This window comes from Mustela nivalis (genome assembly GCF_964662115.1).
Source record: "Mustela nivalis genome assembly, chromosome: 12".
Classification (NCBI taxonomy): Eukaryota; Metazoa; Chordata; class Mammalia; order Carnivora; family Mustelidae; genus Mustela; species Mustela nivalis.
This window is the reverse complement of record NC_139031.1, coordinates 54,407,960-54,433,607: the sequence shown is the minus strand read 5'-3', so window position 1 is coordinate 54,433,607 and position 25,648 is coordinate 54,407,960. Positions and strand designations below refer to the sequence as shown.

The 25,648-nt window shown below is 38.9% G+C and overlaps 1 long non-coding RNA gene across 1 annotated transcript in view; it reads left to right on the top strand.

Moving 5' to 3' along the window:
* Nucleotides 1–25,648, top strand: part of LOC309845632 — a 141,985-nt gene that overhangs the window by 26,811 nt on the left and 89,526 nt on the right. The window lies entirely within an intron of this gene.

Below are 25,648 nucleotides of genomic sequence, written 5' to 3'. Positions count from 1 at the left end.
AAGGGAATTTATTTCTAAAATCCCTGCCTAGATCAATCTTGCACTATTCATACCTGCAAAAATATTTCTGGCCCTCTAGGCATAGAATCATTCTTTGTTTTGGATTTATGAGAATAATTATTGAATGACAAAAAATTTGCAGTGCATGTAAATGAAAAGCCAATTATTAAATTATTTGCATAATTAAATTCTACCATGAAGATATAACGAGGTATGTATTTTTTTCTGAGATCTAATTGTATTCCAGTATTGGGCTAAGCAATTCACATATATTGTTATTTTATATTCTTGTAGTTACTATGATTTTCCCCTTTTGAAGAATCTGACGCTCACAGAGGTTAAGTTACTTGCCTAAGATTTCCTTGCCAGTAATTCATAGCAGCTGTGATTTAAAACCAGGCACTTTGCCATACCTGCCAGGTGTGGATCTGTGCTCTTAATAATAATAACATTAGGCACTATGCCAAAGATTTTATAGTCATTTCATCTATTATTCATTAAAATCCTAGACGTTGGTACTATTATCATCATCCCTCTTTTACAGCTGAGAATGCTGAGGATTAGATTGAGTAGCTATTTGAGTTTCTTGTAGTTTCCAAGTCATGGCTTCCAACTCAGGCAGTCTGACCTGACTCCACACGGACCCTAAGCCACTTCTCTGTATCGTGTGCTTGTCCTTAGTCCCATGTTTGACTTGTGTCTATAGGGTTTTTTAATATATAAAATATAATGTTTATTTCTAAAGTGAAAATTTCATCCAGATGATACATCTAAAGCTTGCTCATGGTTCCCTGTGATTTCATGCTGAGACACTCTTCTCCACAAGATCAAATTCGGTAGCTATTTTTCGGGTGGACGCTTATGAAAATTTAACATGGATTGCTTTGTGTCTGGCACATATGGTTAGTTCACTTTCTTTTTTTTTTTTAAAATACTTTATTTATTTATTTGGCAGAGAGAGATCACAAGTAGGCAGAGAGGTAGGTAGAGAGAGGAAGGGAAGCAGGCTCCCTGCTGAGCAGAGAGCCCCATGCGGGGCTCAATCCCAGGACCCTGAGATCATGACCTGAGCTGAAGGCAGAGGCTTTAACCCACTGAGCCACCCAGGCGCCCCGGTTAGTTCATTTTCTTAAGGCAAGGTGGGCGAATTTTTCTTTATCCAAATTAACCAAATTTATATTAGAAAAATTTCAGGCTGAAAAAATATGACAAAAATTCAGCAATAATGAGAGATTATACTTGACTGGAAAAGTTATCTCTTATGTTGCTTGCTGATGTTTTATAAGGGAAAAGTGATCATTTTGATCCTTTAAATACCACTTTGCTTAAAGGATATTGATAGTAATATAAACTCCCTTTTACTTTGAATTGTGATTGGAAAGAAAGTGTGATTGTTACTCAGTCTCAAAAAATAAGTTACTTCCTTACAGAAAATATTTAGATGAAATTATAGTTCATTCTAGACCAGTGGTGCTTTGGTTTTAGTTCAAGTGTATATATAACAAAATATAATAAAAATGTGTTACATGGGAAGAAAACAACTCTGTATAATTCCAGGCACATTTCATCACCTAACTTCCTTTCACCCAAATTCAGTGCTATGTTTTATAGTGATTGACTCACAGGGGAAAGATCTATGATTTCTGTCTTGCTGCATGACCTTGGGAAAAGCTGGATTAAATGTATGAAAGGATATTACAGACATTGACTCAGACTAAATAAATGTGCTAAATTTGATAAAGTGAGTGGGAAATTTTTCTCACCACATGGAACCACTAATGAGCTTGGGAAGTAAACATGGTTAAGTAGACATAGTTGCCTTTTTATTATAATAATTCTAAGTTGGCTCATTAGCATGAATATTATTTCAATGAATTTCACATTTGTAGCTTAGTCCTCACCAAAAAATAACAAACAAATAAACAAAACCCCACACAAACCAAATGAAAACAAAATGTCTCCAGATGAGACAGGTGTTGTGGGTTGACTTGTGTTACCCCAAAACAATATGTTTTGGGTATATATATATATATATATATGTCCTAACCCCCGGAACCTGTGATTGTGACATTATTTGGAAAAAGGGTTTTTGTGGTTAGAATCAAGATAAGATGAGGTCATATTGGAGTAGGGCAAGCCATTAATCCAGTCTGACTACTGTCCTTACAATAAGAGGAGAACAGAGACACAGGAAGAAGGCAATATAATATGACAGTTGAGGCCGAGATGGGAGTGATACAGCCACAAGCCAAGGGATGCTGGGGATAGCCAGCACCACCAGAAGCTAAGAAGAGTCCAGGAAGGATTCTACTGAGTCTCGGAGGGAGTATGGCCTTGCTGACGCCTCGATTTCAGACTTCTAGCCTCTGGAACTGTGAGAGATAAATATCTGCTGCTGTAAGCGACCTGGTAGTTAGAGCAGCTCTCGGAAACTACCACTAGAGGAGAGAACGAAAGACTGAGGGCGAGCCCACAATAGTGCTCTGCGGACTTGCTCTTTCTCCTATTCCACATTTTTATCCACTTCAGAACATGAGAAAACTGGGTTCTTTTTCCACCTCCACTGCATTCCTTTGCAACATCACTTAATCTGTTTGCGTTGCGCTGGCTATGTGGGTGCAGTCAAGATTTTGCTCTGTTCTGAGTAACAATCATGTCCAACATTTATGGGACACCCTAGGCCAGCCCACTGCTAAATGTGTATTATTTCATTTACTCAGCATAAGAAACCTATGAGGAGCATCCTTTTATTATCCCTACTTTACAAATGACCCAGATAATGACATGTCTCTGTGACTTCACACTTTTTTCTTGATTTGTCCCTTCAGACACTTATACGTGGGAATCAGGGCTGCAGTACTGTTGGTATTTATGTTTCCGACATGGAAAAAGTAACCACCGATACCTAAGGGAGTGAAAGCCGTTGCAAAGAGTTGTTATGTCAACATGGTGCTTTCACTTTGGCCATGTCACAGTTTCCTCTTGTGCAGAACAGAGGGTTCCTGTTTTCTTCTTTGTTATACTTTAACCCCTTTTTTATTGTGAAAATGATTTTAATATAGTTTCCTTATTTTCTAGCTGGAAATTGTTATTGGAGCTGTTTCAACATGGGCTGTGATGGGGCAGTTAGTAATATAGTTGTCATTATTGATGTTCACTGTGGGCGAGGCGCTGTATGAGGTACAGCAGCCTATGAGACCGATGATACTAGGGCACAGTTTAAGGATGAAGGCTCACAAATAGTAACCAGGTCAAAATTACTAGTGCCAAGTCCTTGTTTATTTTTCTGCCAGACTCTGTTTTGCATATTCTTGTTAGAGAGGGCCCTTAACACAGTGATATAGATTAATTCATCAGATTAATGATTGATTTGGAAGCTATGTATCTGGGTTCTAAGAGGATAGTGACCAACATAGGTAATTATGGGAATTCTGGAAGCATCTGAAAAATGCTGTACTAAATAGAGAGTTCAGACTTGGGAATGGGGCACACCATGAGGACCACAGGTGCGTCAGCATGGGGATACCAAAGATGAACTTGTTTTCCTTCAGAATATTTTATCTAAAGCTACTCTAGAATTAGACTAATTTATCCTTAATTACCATAATTAGGGCCAGCAAAAACTAATGTTTCTTGTTTTAATTTTTCATTGCTTATATTCTCCTATTCAGGAACACAGTAACAAACTCTACAATCTATCCCTAACAAGAACCTTTTAGTAAATGCTAGGTTACAACCCTGTAATAGAAAAGAAGTTCTGTTTGAAATCAGAGTGCATAATAAGTCCATTTCATGCCATTTCCTTGGAAGGCATAGACATCGTGTTGCATGCTTCTAATACTAAAAATTCTTAGAAAATACAGCAAGCAGTAGTGTTTGAGTAGGTCTTAGAGGCAAAACTGATCTGACCAAGCAATGTACATTGGTTAAGTGAAATATGAAAGACTTTCTGTTCTGTTCCAGCTGAGGATGTTTGCCATAGAAAATGTTTGTTATGGCCCACTAGAGAGATTGAAGCTACCCGTTTCTTGCTACCCAAACTTGTCTTGGTTAAATTTGTCTTGTGTCTTCTAGACCCTAGAGAATTGTCTGTCTCCTGAAGAACTGGGCACAATACAGTGAAGGAGACAGGAAGAGAGTTTGAGGAGCCAAGCTAGTTTACCGAAAGGAATTAGTGGGAAAATGCACTTGGACGGTGAATAGACCCTGGAAAGTCTGACTTGAATTTGGATTTTCCCTAAATGCCTGTCATGGTGAAATGAAATATCTGTTGAACTAGGAGTAAATGTGTCAGTATTTTGGTCACAACTCTGCTACAGATTAACACTGGGACTGCGAAGTCATGCTTTGCGGCACTCTTTTTTTTAAATGTCAGACTGTAGGTTTTTTTAGATTCCCTTTAACTTCCTTTCCTTCCTACAAAAGATGACCATAGGTGTCATACTGAAAGTACATTTCATTCAGGTGCTGATCCAACTCCTGGATGTTTACTGTGGTCTTGCCATGCTTCCCATCCTTGCCACCAGAGAAAATGTTCACTGGTAATATTTAGGAAGTTTGAAATGTGGATGATACTTCCATTTTTATCTGGAAGCCAGTATCTAATGGGTAACAGTGATGACAACTCTTACAAATGAGATATAAACATTTATCATCAGCCAGATAACTCCACGGTATTCCACAGGGGAAGGTTTTGCCCCTCAGGTACGCTTGACCATGTGAACAGAAGGGAGGAGAGCTGCTGGCATCAAGTGGGTAGAAGCCAGGGATGTTGCTAAATACCCTGCAATCCCCGGGACAGCCCCCACCCAGAGTTCTCCGGCTTACGATGCTGGGAGTGCCGAGGCTGAGAAACTGTGCTTTATAGGCAGTGGCTTACTGAATTTGTGTACATGGTGATCAGAGAAGATGCTAAGATCCTCTTCCTCCCGACGTTCCAAAAGGTTAAGTCAGTTTTTCGGTGTTAAATGGTTCGTTAGAGGCAGAGCCAGCGTCCCTATCTCAGCCTCTAAAGCCTGCTCCTTTTAAACTAAGAAATGGTCCCTAAGCCCAAACCTTTTTCTTCCCCTACATGGGGAAGCTTCCTTCTCCTCAGTTTTAAATCTTCTGTATGAGATTTTCTGTCCTTCACCCAGGAGTTCGTAGTAATGTATTTGGGTTGGGGGTAGGCAGTGGAGAGAGGAAAGATAGGGGGTTTGGAGATTTTCAAAAAGTTGAGGTATTATACTTAAATGTAATATTTTTGGCAAAAATCTGTAGTCATAAGCAGTGTGGGTGAAATACAAATGTATATTTAGAGTTCAGTGTTGCTCATACATATGCATTGTTTTTAGATTAAGAATGAGAGCTTTTAGTTTTTCTTCTCTTTGTATCTTTCAAAAGCAATTTGATTTGCTCTTCTCTTGGGCGTGATGGTGATTTGTAGAGCTCGCTGCTTGTTGAGGAATCAAAAACTTGTGGGTACTTGAGGATGAGAGTTTACTTCCAGGCTGGCGGTAAGGTAGATTTTGGACATTTTGGACTTAAAATGTATTAGAAGATACAGAGATGTGAGAAAGACAAAATTGCACTTTGGGGAGGGAGGTGTAGAGAACTTCATGAGGAAACTGTGGTTTATTTACTTCTTTAGTCACTGATAAATCTCAATTTTGGGATAAAGCCTGACAGATAAATAAGGTTATTGGAGTATGAGAGGTGGGAAAAGTTAACTTGAATTATTTTATTTGAAAACTTACATTTTGTGAGTGGGAAGTATGACTTAGGAAAATTGTTCGACTCAATTTCACTGTAATACATGTTTGTTTTTTGTTATTTTATTTATTTATTGGCCAAAATATTAAATTGTTTTTGAGATAGAATATTTGGGACTGGTACTTTGCAAAAATCTAGATAGCCAGCCTGTGTAGAGTGACGTTGCTCCCAGAGTTTTACACCTGTGAGGGATCAAGTTTAATTCTGGAGACTTGTTGTAGCAGCTTTGGTTAATTTGCAAGATAATCACACAGAACAAAGGCACCTCTTTGATTTACCTGGGGTTCATTCTGTCAGTTGGTGGATTTAATAAACGGAGAAAGGACAGATCCTGGAACCAAGGTAAGATTAGCACCATAGCAATATGCAAATAACACTTCAAAATTAATGATAAAGGAGTTGAACCAGATTCTAATCGGCATCCCCAAATTGAACATTTTAAGGGAGCAGTACACAGAGATATGCTCAGTGTGGCAGTCAAGTTAACCGAAAGAATGAATTCCTGCTTTTCAACCTTAATTTCAAAGCGTTAAGAACACTGAGGTCTAATTTTTACTGCCTTCTGTTAACTACGTACATCATTGTTTTCATAGGCATTCACTAATCATTACAATTCATTTTTAAGTAAAAAAGAAGTTGCTGTATCATAAAAGAATAGTTTTGGAAACTCTGAAACTTTGTAGTTCACAAGGAAAAGATGAGGATATGTTGAGGCAAAGGTGAGCTTTTCAGTATCATACCAAACCTCAATTTGAATTATAGTTGTTAATTTCTTTTTCACCCTTCTATACAGCAAAGCTACCCCTTTGTTTCTTCAACATGGACAATTCCAGAAGCTAACATCCCGATTTACATTTTCAGCAGAATTTAAATATAAGTTACAGTAATTACAGTATTGAAAAATCCCCTTAGCATTCAATCGTAATATTTTCTACAAGGAGAGAAATGTTAATTCATTTTCACATAGAGTTGAAAGATTATGCTATGATTTTCTTTAGAGACCATATGCATATTTACCAGAAGAATAAACTCTGTTTTCAGTTATGTGTGTAGGTTGGTGTGAATCTGGATATGTTAGATGAGGGCAGGACTCTTGTAAGAGAGAAGTCAGAAAGTCATGGAACTGACACTTGCTGAGTGCTTACTAGACTTCAAGTACACTGGGGAATGCTCTATCCTGTAAATGTCACAGTAGATCTGGGATCTAGCTGGTATTATTTTCATTTTACAGTTGATGAAAGAGAAACAAAAAGCTAAAATCACTGGGAAGTACTTTTTCTGCTCTATCCCAATTTAGTATCTGGACCAAGAAATGGAGATTTTGTGGGGGGTGGAGAGGGGAGCAAGTTATAGTTCTGGGTTGACTTGAACACAAAACTCTGAGGGTTTGGATTCAGCCTTAAATAGAATTTTTTTTTTTTTTCTATTTTGGTTTTTAAAATTTGTTTTGGTGGAAGATTTTCATATACTCATTCAAATGACTGCTTGAAATATTTCCCAGTGGGCCCTAAAGACATTGGTTACCATGACAGATTCTGGCATGATGGGCACTATTTAATTTGTAAGGTAACCCCCTCCTCCAACAGAAAGTTACTTTAAAATGGAATCTGGTAGGTTATCTGAGTTCTGATTTTGCATTTTTATTTGGTACTGCAAGATGTCAAAACTCTTTTCATTTAGAGCTCTTTTATCCAAAATGGCAAAAGGACACTACTGATCAGTTTAAAACCAGAAGTCCAAATGTGATTTTTGCATCTGATAACTCATTTTCATCCCTGTGTATTTTAATTATAAGTAAATATGCAACCTCCAAATTTAAAACAGGTTGCATTCAAAAGTTCATTCGGAACACAGTTGTTTGGAGTTTAAACATTTTTCCATAGAAACAATGTTACGTTTCCAGGCCAACCTACGAAAGCTTATTTAAACCATATAGTACAGTTTCTGCTCTAAAATCATCTTGGGGCCCACACAACATATATTTCTATTGGGAAAATGCAGTTGGAGTTTGGCTTGGAATAGACGAGTGCTTCACTGGGGTAAAGCTGGGTTCGTGGAGCCCTCCTGCTGTCTTGGCAATAAGAATTAGCATTTTTTTTTTTTTTTTCTCATGATGATACCTATAGTTCCTATGACTTTCGGTGAAGACTCTAGTGGCATAAAGGATAAGGCAGGGACTGGGGCATCTGCTGAGAATGGATATGTGATTCAGCATGCTCTTGGCTGCAAGCAAGAGACTACTCGACTTGAGTGATAGTGCAGTTTAGCTTCTCACAAAGTCTGGAACAAGAAGTTTCAGCTTTGGTTCATTCAGCAGCTCAATGAAGTCTCCGTTCTAGGTTAGGTTAGGTCTTTGAAGTCTTCAGAGCCTCATGGCTGTAGAATGTCCTCTGAAGCCACAACAATCTTACTCTCGCAAAACAAACTCTGGAAGATAAAGAACGAGGAGTGGCCTTTTAATCGTAATAAGTAGGAAAGTCTCTTCTAGAAGGCCTTCTTCTGAGCAGATTTCCCTTCACATACCTTTGGCCAAAATTCGGAGTCAAAAGTCTGCACCTAAATCAATCGCCGGCCACTTCAAATCAGATTTCTTGCGCTGGCTTAAACTCCACACCACAGGTGAATTATCTTCTGGGAGGTAAGGCAGTTGCCCACCTTGTCTGAGCACCATGCTAAGCTCATTTGGAGATCTGTAGATGAAGAAGGTAGAATATCTGTTGGTTGAATCATCCGTGTTTTCCACAGGGCATGCCACGAGAGAGCAATGAATGGCCTTGGGCAAGGGGAAGGTCATAAATTCTGGATTTTTGTTTTAGCTCTGTCCGACCAGCTTTGTGATCTTGAAAACCTCATGTGGTTTCCCTCCTGAGCCTCCAGTTTCTATACAATGGAGAGTAAGATAGACCCATTTATTTGAGCATCTACTTTATACAGGAAGTATTTTCAGCACAGAGGATGTAACAGTGAACCTTGAACTGTCCTTCCCAACTCTCTTAATTTTCTGTGTGATTCCAAGTGATAAGCTGTCATCCCTATAAAGTTTTGGGGGTAGAGATGGTGTGTGTGAGTGTGTATGTGTATATGCACACATATATATATGGTATATGTGGTATATGTGTATATGTGAGATATATATATATATATTGCCAGAAATCTGATTTGAAGTGGCCAGCAACTGATTTAGGTGCAGACTTTTGACTCCGAATTTTGGCCAAAGGTATGTGAAGGGAAATCTGCTCAGAAGAAGGCCTTCTAGGAGAGACTTTCCATATATGTATATATATATAGCAATCTGATGGCCTTTGGTTTGATGGCAATCTGATAAACTTTTGGGGGAAGTTTCTTAGCCTTGGCCATGTCCTATCACTTCTTTTATTTTCTTTTTCTTTGGAGAATCTGAGAGATTGATTTATTCCATTTTGCTCTGCCCACAACTGTTGTTCCTGACAACGTTTCTGTCTTTCCATTACCCAGTCTAACACAAGAGATAGTGTCACAGCATTTTTCTTATACTTCTTCCCCCAAACCAACAGATAACTCGATTGATGTTTTCTAAGTTTTGTTTTGAACTGTTAGCAGTAGAGGAAGTAGATGACAGTGGTGTGAAGGGAGGTTTTCCACCCTCCTTACTCTTTTCTTTTAGGCCTGGAGAGAAAGTCCAAAGTGCACAAGAAGAATACTAGGGCTTCCTTGAATTCAGAATACCAAGTTAAAAATCTACTTGTATTTCTGAGAAATATCCAGATTTGATGAGAAGGAAGGAGAAGAGTATGTCGGAGGAGATAGACTCATGACTGAGCACCACTGGGAGAGCCCTGAGGAACGGGAATCCCCCTCCTTCTTCTACCCTTTGCCCCAGCTGCAGCCATTCTGCCCCAGGGACGCTGGCTAGGCCTGGCTGCAGTGTGGGCAAGGATCAGAGACCTGAGAAGGGTAGGGGTGAGCTGGCAACATCAGAGGTAGTGGACCATGAGGGCAAGGGAGGGAGAAGTGAAGATGCAGTGCTGAGAGACGAGCAAAAGTCTGGCTCCAATCTGAGTTGCTGAACCTCTCATGAAAATCCATTTTCTAAAGGAAAACATACCTGTCATCAAGTATAGCAACGAGAGGAAGACTAGCTCATGATAATATGTATTATTTTCTAAAATACATTCAAAAGGACTTTGGTGCTTGGAATGACCCTGCTTGGACATGCTAGGAAACCCCACTGCAGCTTGCAGGTGAGAGAGGATTACAGTTTGTGTTGTCTGTGTACTTCTCCGTCTGCCTCAGGAGCTGGCATACATTTTCTGTAAAGGACAAGAAAGATAACCTCAGTCTTCGTGGGCCCTCTGGCCTGGGCTCTGTGTCCTTCCCTCTCTGCTGCTGTAGCACAGAAGTACCATGGACAATAGCTGAATGGGTGTGGCCAGGTTCCAGGGACCCTTTATTGATGGACAATGCCCTCACCTTTCCTTCACTTCCCCGTAATTTTCATGTGTCTTGAAAAATTTTTCTTCTTTTGATTTTCTTCAAATATTAAAAAATGTAAAACCCACCCTTACACTGTGGACCTTGCTAAGACAGGCCAAAGGCCATATCTGGCCCTTGGGGTATAGCTTGTCTACCCCAGGTCTATCGTCTGTTTATCTGTCTGTCTACCCATCTATCCGCTTCTCACCCTCATATGTGAGCATGAATCTCCATTAAATTCTGCATTCGGAATTCTTACTTATACATGTTGTCAGCTGCACTAAACACTTACCAAGGAGATAGAGAATACCAATCTGTTGGATCTCTAGTAAATTTACTTCCGTTTCCATGGCTGAACTTGTACAAGCTTTAAATGTTTTATCATCATCATTATAAAATACTACATTTAACATTCTTATAACCAATTTAGAATAATTCCTTTGTAAAATATCCTTAAGGAAGCACATTATTTGACACTTATTATGTCAAATAATAAATGGTCTTGGATCTTGTTAAAACTTGAAAACCACAGGTGAATGATAGTGTCATGTCAATTTTTACACTCTGAATAGGGCACTTGTTTTTCTGAGCCAGACAGGCAGGACTTGGATAGCTGTATATTACTGTTTATGAGCCTTATCCTTTACCGCAAATCAAGTGTTTATTCCACTCCTGAACTTAATTAGCAGCTAAGAGCTTTGTGCTTTGTATTTTAAGGAAGCATGTGATTTGTTCATTAGTTCAAAAGCAGATTAATTATTATATCTTTAGTCACCATCTGTAAACACATCTAATATTGGTGAGCTCTCCCCTGCTGAGTTACCTTGAAATGCCCTGTGGTGTTTTATTAGCTTTCAATTCTGTGTTTATTACAGTTGGTTGGAGATTTTTCAATTTAGTTTATTGGCCACGGAGAGTCCAATCCTTCTGTGGAAAAACCACCAATTTCTGGGGGTGAGGGATTTATTAAATGTTGGCTATCAATTTGCTACAAACATTTTCTCCAAGTCATTCTGTTTGGGTTTGGATTAAAATATTAGTAGTTCTATTATAAGCCAAGGTTTTAGGTACCTTGTGTTGTGTCCTGTCTGGGTTCAAGAAGGAGCAATTGGGAGTAAAATTGGTAACCTGCATACAAACATGTTTTCCAAATCCAAGCCATCCTCAGTCAGAAGTATTAAGTGCATGAGGGCAAGTGGATAGATGGTTATATTGATGCATTGGTATTTTGCTATTATTTAATTCTGGCATTGTAACAACCTTTTCAGGTTTCAGGTGATTCTCAGAGACTGTAAAGAGCTTGCTTGCATAAGGTCAGTGGTAGAGCTGGGATATCAACCAAAGTCCCGTGACATGTAAGTTTATATTCCTTTTCATTAGTGTCTAAATTGCCAGATTTAGATTAATTTAGTCAATTAAGTCAGGATGTCCAAATAAATTGGAATTTTAGCTTATCAACAAAACTTTTTTCAGTATTAGGTTTCCCCCCATATTGCATGGACCATATTTAGACTGCAAGTATTTGCTGTTTATCTGAAATGCACAGTCAACTGGGCATCTGTATTATCATGATATTATCATTTGTTTAATTTGGCAACCCTGGTAGTGCCCTTTCTTCTCGCCCCTTCTCTAGGCATTAAGGCTGTCCAGGGACCCCCACTGTGCTGCTGGCTTTGGTTTTTTGACTCGACTTAGTCCCTTCAGGCTTCTGTAACAAAATATCATCGACTGGGTGGCTCATAAACAAGTTCATTTCTCGGAGTTCTGGAGGCTAGGAAGGACAGGATCAAGGAGCAGGCAGATTCAGTGTCTGATGGGAGCCTGATGTAACCTCACGTGGTGGTGGAAAGACTGAGGCATTTCTCCCGGGCCTTTATGAAGGCACTAATCCCATTCCTAAGAGCTCCACCCTGCTGACTTAATCACCTCCACAAAGCCCTACCTCATCCTGTCATGTGGGAGGGATGGATTAGGATTTCAGTTTAGGAGTTTTAGAGGAACACAGATATTCAGACTATAGCAAACCCCATTCTTTGCTTTTTTAGTTTGAAGTTTACCAGCTCAGGATCATTAAGTGAAGACCTTATTCTTGCTGATTTTCATAGTGTCCAGTGACTAATCTGATGAAATAATTTGGGGTTAACCTGTTTATCAGTGCTAACAGGCTTCCTATGTTATTTTTTCCAGGTTACATATTTATTTAACAGGACCTAAAGTAGCTAGCCTTTAACACATAGTAACTTCAGAAGCCAGAACTTCAGACCCCATGCAGAGAAAATGGAGAAGAGTTTTGAAATCATTCTTTTAGTTATTCTGGTACTGTGCTTTTTCCTCACAGAACCTCAGTTTATGGTTTTAACTCTTTTTCATTTCATCTAAAATTTGATCATCATAGTTTTTTAATTTTCTTACTTTTGATTTCCATGTCTATTTTGATACATGTTCAAAACTGTGTTATAAAATACTTCAAAAAAATTTAGTGGATGATTGAGATCCCTAACAATTCTGAAACTATATTTTCACTTTTAGTAAAAGGTAATGCTTTATGGTATTTTTCTTTCTTTCTTGAGCAATCAGAATGCAGTGGGTGAAGTCAAGAGTTCTCAGTATCTATCTACATAGCCATGTACCAAGGTGGGACGAGACCAGGAGCTCCTATGTATAATTAATCTAAGCCAGTACCTTTGTACTTTGCCATTACTCGAGAAAACTTATATGTGTGTGTGTGTGTGTGTGTGTGTGTGTGTGTAATTTTTTTTTTAAGATTTCATTTATTTATTTGACAGACAGCACAATTAGGTAGAGCAGCAGGCAGACAGAGAGAGAGAAACAGGTCCCCCGTTGAAAAGTGAGCCTGACGCGGGACTTGATTCCAGGATCCCGGGATCATGACCTGAGCCGAGCTGAAGGCAGCTGCCCAACCAACTGAGCCACCCAGGCATCCAGAAACTTATATTTTTACCAAAAAAATCTCAGAGAATAGGTTGGAAAACCACTGGATATATTAGGGGAATGGTTTTATTATCTAGTTATCATGAAGCAGTTTGTACGGGCCCCAAATTCTTTTTGGACTACTAAGCAGAAATGGTGTGCTGTTGGCTCTAATAGGGATCAGCTCACTTTTTCTCTCTGGACATTGGTTTTTTTACATCTGAAATAAAATGGGGAAGGCTGGATGATTTCTGAAGTCTTTATTGTGTTAGTACTAGCTCCAACTGAGTTGGGGATCCTGGGTAGTTGCGGATAAGTTTTATATGGGATGGGGTTTCTCAACTCCATGGAATTCTATAAGGCATTAGTTGTGGTGGCCACTCATCTAGTCTTAATCCATTTATTTATTCAAATATTTACTTCCTCCATGAACTGTCCACTGAACCGTGCTTGGCACAAAGGAGGCACAGTCCCCACCATCATGAAGCTTATGGTCCATGGAAAAGTGGGCAATAGAAAGTAAACACAAGTGAATGTGCAATGGCAAATTGAGTGTTAAGTAAGAAGGAGAATATCGGGGTTCAAATGAGAGAGACCAGTGACATCATCTCTAGATTGGATGTATTTAAACTCTCTGGAACTAACATTTAAGCTAAGATCTACTTTCGGGATGAATAGTTACTTCTTGGCTAGACAAAAACAAAACAAAAGAACTGATGAAGAGTGGGTTAGACATCATATTACATGGTACATGTAAAGGCTCAGAGGTGGAAAAGAGTCCTGTTGGCCCCATGCATTGAAACTTAAGCATGGGGATTTAGTGGCACAAGACATGGTGATGCTGTTCCTAGTGCCCAATTTGCTAAATGTTTTATTCCATTACTAAATTACTCCCTTCCAGTTGCTTCTCTTGGTGTTCCATTTTCCAGCACCTTTGTAGGCCTCTTTTTAAATTTTTTTCAGTAACAACGTTATTGAGACATAATTTATATACCATACAGTTCACTCATTTAAGGCATACAATTAGGGGCGCCTGGGTGGCTCAGCTCAGGTCATGATCTCAGGGTCCTGGGACCAAGCCCTACATTGGGCTTTCTGCTTATTAGCAGGGAGCCTACTTCCTTTCCTCTTTCTCTGCCTGCCTCTCTGCCTACTTGTGATCTCTCTGTCTGTCAAATAAATAAAAATATTTTAAAAATCTTTAAAACAATCTTCAAAAAAATCTTTAGAAATCTTTAAAAAAATCTTCAAAATAACCTTTAAAATCTTAAAAAAAAAAAGCATACAATTAAAAAAAGACAAAGCATAGAAATCAATGGTAGAGTATACAGTCACAGAACTTTGCAGCCACAGAACATTTTAGATCATTTTCATCACCCCAAAAAGAAATACCATGCTCCTTAGAACTCCTCATTCCCCCAGACCTAGGCAACCATTAATTCACTTTTGGCCCTAATGGATATTTTTTTCCTCTGGACATTTCATATATATATGGAATCATAATATGTGATTATCTGCGTCACGCCTCTTTTTGAAGTTTTCTCTTGCATGTTTATTACTTCCTTCTCTCTGCCTCCGAGTCATTTCAGTTACAAACTTTTTCTTGCCTTCAGCATGCCAACTTGTTCCAGTGATTTTTTTTTTTTAAACCATCAGCAACTTCCAAATTCAGAACAACTTTCAGATTGCAAAGTGCAACAGCCTGATTTGTATTGGTGAAGAGATGTCTTTCTTGTCAATCCTTATTTTTCAATGTTTAGAAATCTTTACAGATTTGTCTTCTTTAGTCTATTTCCCAAATCTGATCTCTTTCACTTAAAAGTGTTAAGAATCTTGAATGAACCTTTGTTGTAAGAGATACATTATAAAGCTTCTGTGTTCTTCTAAATAAAAAAGAAAACTTAAGGATGTGTAAATTTTGTAGTTTTGGATGACTCATGTAAGGAAAAAATACTTAAAATCTATTCCAGTTATTTTTTTTTTATAAGTGGATTCTTTGCTTTAAAAATAGAATAGTCGTAACTCTTTGCCCAATACTTGTTAGTATGAACTTGATTAATTGATTGATAGCACTGTTTGGTTGCTGGCGAGATATCCACAGTCTGTTGAAAATCAGAATGTTATAGTTGAAAAACTAATTTAGTAGCATAAATCAAAATTTCTTGGTTTTGGGGAAGGTAGGAGGTTTCTTTCCTACTTAGGAAATTAAATTAAGAAGTATTTTTTTTAAAAGATTTTATTTATTTGAGATACAGCATAGTGGGTGGAGAGGAAGAGGGACAGGGACAGCAGACTCCCCAGTGAAGAGTGGAGCTCCATGCAAGGCTTGATCCCAGGACCCCAAGATCATGAATGAGCTAAAGTCAGTTGCTGAGCCAGCCACCCAGGTACCCCAGAAATTAAGAAGTATTAATCTTCCTTTATTTTTTAACCAGACCACTTGTAGGGCGGAATGGGAGGTAAAGTGTACACTACTGAACCACTGTCTGAAGTCAGTTGTAGAAAGTATCTTTTGAAGGCAGAGAAAGAAATGTCGGTGTCTTTCCTGGGCCAAAGCTTTGGCCATTGCCATTTTTATGCCCTACAGAAGGAAAGCAACTTGTTCTGGACAAGGAAGGAGGGTAAAAGTGAACATCTGAGGCTATGGATGCCTTCAATCCTAACAAAGGACTTTAGAGAGCAGGTCCAGGCAGGCGGGCATGCGTACTCGTCTGTGGTCTTTGTAATCTGAGCAGTACAAAATGTACTAATTATGATGTAATGATAGACAATTGGAGTAAAAATATAAGACAGATCCTTCCCCTATTTGTTTTAGGTTAAGGAGAGGCTGACGTCAAGTATTTAAGAGCTATTTCAGCTAATGGCAACAGATAGATTATGGAGAAACACTGCTTGCTCTTTAGGCCAGGTGGTAATTACAGACTTCGAGAAATAGGAGTTGAATGTGTTCCATTCTCTAACACCTTCACACGCCTCTTTTTAAAAATTCTCTATTGCACGTTCATTTGCTTCCCTCTTTTTGCTCCCAAGTCACAGCAATTAAGGGCTTTTTCTTGCCTTCAGTGTGCCAATGTGTCCCAGTGACGTTATTTCTTTTTTCTTGAGACAATTAGTAGCTTCCAAAATTCACAACGGTCTTCAAATTGCTAGCGACAGAAGTAAAATATAACTACATTCAAGGTGTTTAGAAACTCTCATTAGATTGTAGTAATAGGAAGAATAATAGGTAAAAAGTTTGATCATATATGAATATGTTCAAATGTTGTGATTGAAGTTTTTAGCTTATTCTCTGTGGAGTCAGATAAGTTACTATCCCCTGAATTAAGTGGAGGAAATGAATTTCCAAAAAAGACAGTCTGTTTTTTCAACTAAGATCACTCAGAAAATGGTATAGAACATTTGACTTTGGCTGAGTTCTTTGAATCTGTGAGATGTTAGTTTTATTATCCACAAAATGAAGAGTTTAGCCTAAATCTGTCTTTAGTGAGGTGGGTTGTGCAAGGCTGAGAGTGAAGAACAGCTTTTTCAAATGATACTGTTTCTTTATATCAGAATCCCAGTGTGTCCTGCTCCCTCTCTCCTGAATAAGGGGACTTTATTTTTTATTTGATTTTATTTTTGTAAAGCGTCCTAAGGTTAACCGTCTTTAAAAAGAACTCTCAGAATTAAATCACTTGGCTATGAACTTCAGAACCTGGCCTAACTAGGTCCTCTGGCCTCAAAGATATATGAAACTGCTCACCATGGAAACAGTTGGTACCAGCGGTCTGTCAAGGAAAGCAAATCTTGATTCAAACTTCTGCTCCCCACCCGCCAAATTCTCATCCTTAGTTTCTGCCATAAATTGCATTGGAAATTAATAAGAAAAAAAAAACAGAATATTGAACTCCCATTCAAAGCAGAACTAATTCCCTCCAACATACCCATGGCATGTCAGTAAAAAACAGGATTAATCACAGAAAATAATTGTAGTCTTCGGACATGTCAGAGCCTTATAATATATTTAGAGCTGTTCATTCCTCATATCAACCTCTTAAGAAAGAAAAAAAAAATCCACTGGGCTTTTGTTAAGCAGTGGTGATATTCTAGATGACATCTGAGAGGACTTGTCAAATATCCATGACTTAAAACTAGACACAGCATGACTTCTTGTCATTTTTAGGGACACTTCGGAGCTAAGTCTGGTAGCTTTGGCATCAGCTTATTTTTAGCTTCCTGTGATGTCTGTTTTTCCTGGTTGTTATCCCTGGGCTTAATTTTGCAGTTGTAGGATAACCACGTTATTCAGCAGATATGACCATTTTTGCTTAGTTTATGCTGTAAGCATGAACACATTTTTAATGAGTTAATGGGCTCATTTTTTGTTGGTGGTTTTGCTTTTAAAATGACACTCGAGTCAGATAACCAAAAGCCTCAAGTGGAAAAAACGATTATTGTAGAAAAAAGGGAAAGCAGCATGTTTCTGTAAATGCTTTCATGTCTCTTACTCAGAGAAAACCATTTGACTATTGGAAGTTGCTAGGAGAAGCATGCAACATTTCTGTGGCATTACATTTCTGTTTGCTTGTTTGAAGTTATTTTTTAAAAATCTATGTATCTCTGTGTGTGTGTGTGTGTACATACACACATGCATGCATGCACAATTTTTTTTTTTTTTTTTTTAATGCCTGAGTGCCCCTTCTCAGGCAGGGCCAAAAGAGTGAAATTTAGCCTTGATTATAATGTTCACACTCCCGGAATTGGTCCATTACAGCCATTGTGTGAATAACCTTGTGGAAGTTTCCTGTAGCTGCACTGGCTCCTTGGCACCATAGTGTTCTCTGTGTTCATGCTGTGGGACCGCTTTAAAGTTCAAGTCTCGTTACCAAGCAGCTTGGTATTTCAGAGACTAAATCTCGTGTGGCTAAGTGATGACAAAATTGACCTGCTTTATTCCTATTTCTGCTGGAGAGAGCATATCATTTTTCACTAACGTCGTAGTGTATATTAATTAAGAAGTGCTAGTAAAGGACTACTAGGAAAAGAAACGAGCCTTTGGGTGACCGTATAAATTCTTTTATAACTCTGATGGATCAAAACCAGTGAAGCTGGTGGTTAATTTCCAGCATTAGCTATACTTATACCTGTCATTATCAAAATCGTGGACTGAATGTAGCTTAGAGAGTCTTATGCACGGCCCTATTTGAGGCAGTAGAAATTGGATTGGACACTTTAAAAGCAGAAATTAGTTATAGGAACTGCATAAAAGGGAAAAAGAAGAGGATCAATTTTAAGTTGTCCACATTCGTTGAGCAACATTATTGGTCATTCTTAAAAACCTAGAGTGGTTCTGAATCAGATTTGTGTTTCTGGTTTTCAGCCTCCTCTCCGTGTCCATCCATACCCTCAACCCAAATAATATTTGACTGAAACCAGAAATGTTCTCTCTTTATTTGCTACATTAGGGATTTCAGAGGGAATTCTGTTCACCGAAGAAAGAGAAAATCAGGCCAGTTCTGAGAAACTAAAAATACAACTATGCAAAATTGTTTTCAGAATGGAATTCATTGGCATTTGTTTTTATGCATGACAACCCTTTAAAATATAGTGTTGAATCAAACTGTGATTCTGACTTCAATAATTTTTATAGTACATTTATGAATATTGACTATAGATTTTTTTAAAAAGATTTTATTTATTTATTTGAGATACAGTGAAAGAGAGCATGAGAGGAGAGGTCAGAGGGAGAAGCAGACTCCCTGCAAAGCCAGGAGCCTGTTGCAGGACTTGACCCCAGGACTCTGGGATCATGACCTGAGCCAAAGACAGTCGCTTAACCAACTGAGCCACCCAGGCGCCCTTGACTATAGATTTTTTTTTTATGTGGTTTATATCAAACAGATATAATTTAAATCCCTATAGCATGATAGTAACATTAATAATTATAATGATAGTAATATTTATTGAGCTCATAATATGTACCTGACAGTATACTAAATTATTTTCTCTTTTAATTCTTATCATTACCTTTCAAAGTGGGTAGTATTGACCCCATTTATAATATAGCAACGACTTATCAATTCAATGAAAATTAAACTTACCCTTAGGAAGAAAAATGTGTTAGTCTGCACTCTTGATGAAGGTTCTGGGGAGACCATGGGCTTTGACATACCTGATGCCTTCCTCGCCTTCTCTCCTTCCAAGGCCTCTCTTCTCCTTGCTGGTGCCGAGGCTTCATAGTGAGAACTGGATGGCAGAATAGTGTGACAAGGGATTGGAGTTCTTGGGTTTATCTGAGATGGAGAGAGTGTGGAACAGAGATGAGGGGGTAAAAAGAAAGGGAACCAAAGAGTGAGATGGTGGGAAGATTTCCATAGAGATGGGGCTGGTGCTGCTGCTGATAATGATGATGGTGATGATTATTATTGTTATTTTTGTGTTAAACTTGGGTTCTTAGCTTAAATAAACAGTGCTGGAGAGAACTCAAGAAGCAGAAACGGTGACAGGCTGCAACCTCCCTAGGAACTGGTAACGAGAGAGAGAGAGGATTACTCTGGACTTGCACCAGCTGAGGAATTAGGGGTTCAGCTTCAGTTTCATTATGAATCTTTTTTTTTTTTTTTTGAAAATTGATTTTTATTTTATTTTACTTTTTTTTTTTTAATTTTATTTGACAGAGAAGAAGAGACATCTAGAGAGGGAATACAAGTGGGGGAGTGGGAGAGGGAGAAGCAGGCTTCCTGCTGAGCCAGGAGCCTGATGCGGGGCTTGATTCCAGGACCCTGGATCATGACCTGAGCTGAAGGCAGATGCTTAGCAACTGAGCCACTCAGGCGCCCCTCATTATGAATCCTGATTGGCAGGGACTTGCCCAGGGACATCTCTGACATCACCGTTTGGCAAACAGACCATAAATGCTTGTCTGAAGTCACTCATGTTGTCAGGGGCAAAGCAGGGATGCAAATCCATGACTCACTCAATTCAGAGTACTTTTTTCTCTTCGTTACACCTTCCTGGCACTCTAGAGAATGATTTCTAGCATGAGGCTTCATGGGGGTCACGACGAGTGTGTGTGACCACTATACCTGTGTTTCTCAACAGTTCTAGTAATCCTCCACTTTTAAACCTGGTAATCAAATGTATTTTTTTAAAAGATCTATTTAATTTATTTGGGAGAGAGAGAGCGCACATGCAAAATGAGTGGAGGGGCAGAGGGAGGAGATCTCAAGCAGACTTCTACCAGTGCAGAGCTCACTGGGGGACTCGTTTCCATGATGCTGAGATCATGACTCCAGCCGAAAGCAGGAATCAGGCACTGAGCTGACTGAACCATCCAAGTGCCCCTAATCAAATGTACTTAAAAATATTTTTTAAAAATTATGTATTTTAGAGAGTGAAAAGTATGCTTAAGAATATTAAATATTTAATTTATTGGATATCATCATCATATCATTATAATCTGGACTTTTTTCTGACATTTTATTTTACCCTCTGGCACCAAGAGGTTGCCAGGTTTTTAAACTGTTTTGTAATATCTTGGATTGTAAGAGATACCTGTAGTAAGCTGAATAGCAGTACCCTATACAACATATACATCCTAATCCTTGGAACCTGTGAATGTTACTTTTTTTTTGAGAGAGAGAGAGAGCGAGAGCAAGCTTAAGTATGTGGATGAGGGACGGGCAGAGGAAGAGGGAGAATCTAAAGCAGCTTCCATGTCCAGCATGGAGTCTGACACTGGGCTCCATCTCACAACCCTGAGATCATGATCTGAGCCAAAAATCAAGAATTGGACACTTAACCGACTGAGCCACCTAGGGGCCCATGAATGTTACTTTACAAAATGGCTCAAAAAGGGACCTGGCAGTTGTGATTAAATTAAGAGTTTAGTGATTGTTCTGATTATCCTTAGGTTATCCAAGTGGGCCTTAAATACACTCATGTATGTCCTGATAAGAAGGAGGCAGAGGGACGTGTGACACATAGAGAAGAGAAGAAAGCAATGTGACCCTGGAGGCAAAGATTGGCGTGATGTTACTACAACCAAGGCAATACCCACAGTTACCACAGGCTGGGCAGGGCAAGAAACAGATTCTCCCCTAGAGCCTCTGGTGGGAGTGACTGTACTGACACTTTGATTTTGTTTTTTGAAATTTATGTTGGACTTCTGGCCTCCAGAACTTGTGTGAGAAAATCAATCCTGTTGATCCAGGTCTCCAGTTTGTGATAATATGTGATGGCGTCTTGAGAAAATGAATACAACACCATGGAGAAGTTCGAAACTTCATCCAACATCAGTCCATGCAAAAGAGAAGGGCAGGATGCAGGCCTTCTTTTTCTGCCCAAGCTGGGGCACTCATTGACCAGGAACAATTCACATACTGCTAAAATGAAATCTCTATTAGACCTAGAGGCGGCCCTTTCCCAGGTAGAGTGGAGGCTCCGATGACGAGCCATTGGGGGCAGGATGGTCCCCTGCTTAGGGATTCTTGGCAGCAAGGAAATGGTCTATCTCCACAAAGACAGAATTAGTCTTAAAGAAGAGATTAAACATTATTGATTTTGTTGTATTTTTTTTTTAATTGGAATACCAGCATACAAGTTATTTTTATAGGTTTTTCACTTTGAGCACACCAAAATAAAACATCATCTTCCCCAGAACTTAGAAGAACTTATGTTACTCTTTGACTAGATCTAGATTTCATCCCATCTCTTATTGTTATCTTAATTCAAATACAATTAGAAAATTGCATCAGTGCTCTATATTATGTAGGGAATTGTTGGTAATTATGTTTGGACAATGGATTATTTAAGATTTTCCTTTTATTTAGCTGTATGAATAAATGCATCTACGATTATGATAACTTAGAAATTTTTAAAGTTATTACTGGTATGCCATACTTAGAAAAAATGAAATTAATTTTTCTTTACATTAACAAACATTTTAATCTATATGCTTATGCCACTGGATATATATATATCCTGGTTCTTTCTATAAATATCTCTAGTAGTAAATACCAAATTAAAAACAAAGCTGTTTTGTTGACATAGCATTTAATTTGGAGGTCACTTATATTTTGAATGGAAAGTTTTTAATCAAGTAGCTACAGTAGAATTTGACTTCCTGTTCCTTTATAAAACTAAAATTCTCAATGAGCAGAGCTTTGCTTTAGAATAAACAAGCCACTATGAAAACAAGCTTCTTCAGCTGGTGGAAAGTTGTGTGCCCTGATTAGCAAGCAACCCACCCTAGGCTTCAGGCATTTTAAAGCTGAAGCACAGCTTCTATTGTTTGGTAATGAGTATTTTGCAGAGTCCTTTCAAAAGTAAACTGTATTGTTCCCTTGCTAGTTGCAGTACATCTGACTGAGGTGATTATGGTTTGTTAAAAAGCACTTTCAAGACTGCAGAAAAATTATCTATTTGAAAAAAGATTCTCCTCCCCCTACAACTACTGATAAACTTGAAAGCCTGGAACGTCTTCTGAGCACCCTAGCAAGGGCTTTAAAATTATCTGAAAATCCTGCCTCTGATCCCAGGTGCGTAGAGTCTAAAAACCCATCAGAGCCCACAGGCAGTGCTCTGTTCTGAGCTGCTCATTTGGTTGGGCACAAAATTTTGCATAGTAATAGTGTTTAAAATAGTAATAGTGTTTAAAACTTCGGTGTTCAGAAAGGAACATTAAGTTCTAATATGAAGTTATAACATTCAGGACTAACATCCCTGAATAAATAGAGAAAGTTTTCAACCCTACAGGGTACTTGTGGTCTAGATACTGAGACAGCCTCCTTCATCATAGTAAAGGTTAAACTGCTAGGGCATTCAGAGGTGCTTTGCGTTTTTTGGTGGAGAATCTGTAGCACTCTCAGAGTGCTGGGGGGGTGCATGGAGTGGGCTTGGAGCTCATCTTTAACTTCTTTGCATTTTCATATATCCTTTATTCTTAGTTACTTGTGTCATTTCATTATTACTAATGTAAAATGACCACAGCCCTGGTCTTGTTCTAAGATACTATTTTTTAAAAAAAATATTTGCCTTATAGACTTTAAATATCATGTAAGCAGAATTTTGAATACAGAAGGCAAATATTGGATAGGGCATTACAATACTCTATCAGTTATCGAATCATGATTTTGATGAAGTTTTAGAATATAAGTGAGGTTTGGTGGGGTGAGCTCCGGAGCCAATGACCAAGAAAGAATTCTTGAGACAACTTTGGTGCAAAATGGTGGTTTATTAAAGCACGGGGACAGGATCTATGGGCAGAGAGAGCCCTTGCACTGGGCTGTGAGGGGTTGCAGATTATATACAGTGGGATTGGGGGGAGGTAAGGAAAAAAGGAGGGTTTGAAAGAACTTTAGTCTGCTAAAAGAGAACCTACAAGATACTAGAGGCCTTGCCATTGTCAAGTTAAGCTGGTTTTTCCTTTTAGTAAGATATTAACAGTAAGGTCCTTATTCCATTTTGAGTCTATTTTTGTGTGTGGTGTAAGGAAATGGTCCAATTTCATTTTTCTGCATGTGGCTGTCCAATTTTCCCAGCACCATTTATTGAAGAGGCTTTCTTTTTTCCATTGGACATTCTTTCCTGCTTTGTCGAAGATTAGTTGACTGTAGAGTTGAGGGTCTATTTCTGGGCTCTCTATTCTGTTCCATTGATCTATGTGTCTGTTTTTGTGCCAGTACCATGCTGTCTTGATGATGACAGCTTTGTAATAGAGCTTGAAGTCCGGAATTGTGATGCCACCAACTTTGGCTTTCTTTTTCAATATCCCTTTGGCTATTCGAGGTCTTTTCTGGTTCCATATAAATTTTAGAATTATTTGTTCCATTTCTTTGAAAAAGATGGATGGTACTTTGATAGGAATTGCATTAAATGTGTAGATTGCTTTAGGTAGCATAGACATTTTCACAATGTTTATTCTTTCAATCCAGGAGCATGGAACATTTTTCCATTTCTTTGTGTCTTCCTCAATTTCTTTCATGAGTACTTTATAGTTTTCTGAGTATAGATTCTGTGCCTCTTTGGTTAGGTGGGATTGGGAGGGAGACAAACCATAAGTGACTCTTATTCTTACAAAACAAACTGAGGGTTGCTGGGGGGAGGGGGGTTGGGAGAAGGGGGGGTGGGGTTATGGACATTGGGGAGGGTATGTGCTTTGGTGAGTGCTGTGAAGTGTGTAAACCTGGCGATTCACAGACCTGTACCCCTGGGGATAAAAATACATGTTTATAAAAAATATAAAATTAAAAAAAAAAGATATTAACAGTAAGATAGTTGGGAGCTTCATGGAGGCATTGTCATACTCCTGCTATCATCTGTCCTTATCAATGAGCTTTAGGTTTAAAAGAAATTTAACTTCATTTCCATTTCTCTTGGCCTCAGCCTCCCTCAATTTTATGGAGGGGAGGATGATGTTAGGGCTTTAGGAACTGAGTTACGGGTCTTTGGAAGTTAGGCTATTATTGATAAGAAAGCTTCTTATCAATAGGATACTAGGACAGGGGTGCCTGGGTGGCTCAGAGGGTTAAGCCACTGCATTTGGCTCAGGTCATGATCTCAGGGTCCTGGGATTGAGCCCCACATTGGGCTCTCCGCTTGGCGGGGAGCCTGCTTCTCCTCTTTCTCTGCCTGCCTCTCTGCCTACTTGTGATCTCTCTCTCTCTGTCAAATAAATAAATAAAATCTTTTAAGAAATCACTAGGACATTTGTAAACTGAGGGAGACTCAGGTCTTGCAGGATTGTGATCTCTACAAGTTAACTATTTTTTTTTCCTTTAGGGCAGCCAGGAATGCCTGAGGAATGTCACATATATCCCATGTTGGGGGATTTGGGGATGTCAGCTTCTGCTTTGTCCTCAGCTTGCCTTCTGTTCTTCCACCAATTTCCCTACACAAATCCTTTGTTTGTTTCTTTTTCTTTTTCTTTTTTTTAAATTAAAGTTCTTATTTATTTATTTGAGAGAGAGAGAGAGAGAACCCACAAGCAGGGGGAGGGGTGAGGGATAAGCAGACTCCCTACTGAGCAGGGAGCCTAATGCAGGTATCGATTCCAGGCCCCTGAGATCACCACCTCAGCCAAAGGCAGTTGCCCAACGGAGCTAGCCAGGTGCCCCCAAATCCTTGGTTTCTTTTTCTTTCTCTCTTTTTCTTCTTTTTTAAGATTTTGTTTTTTATTTGACAGAGACACAGCGAGAGAGGGAACTCAAGTAGGGGGAGTGGGAGAGGGAGAAGTAGGCTCCCTGCCGAGCAAGGAGCCTGATGCAGGGCTTGATCCCAGGACACTGGGATCATGACTTGAGCTGAAGCTGGACGCTTAAGGACTGAGCCACCCAACTGCCCCAAATCCTTGGTTTCTTAATTTTCAAATTGATCCTAGTCTTTCCTTGTCTCGGTATTTTCCCTAAATTCTAATTGAGTAAAATCAGAATTTTACTATCTGAAGAATCCCATCCCCTATCTGTTGTCTGTGCAGGAGTTACTCTTCTGTTGCTTAGAAAAAAATGGGGCTAAGATACAAAGAACCCACAGGTCT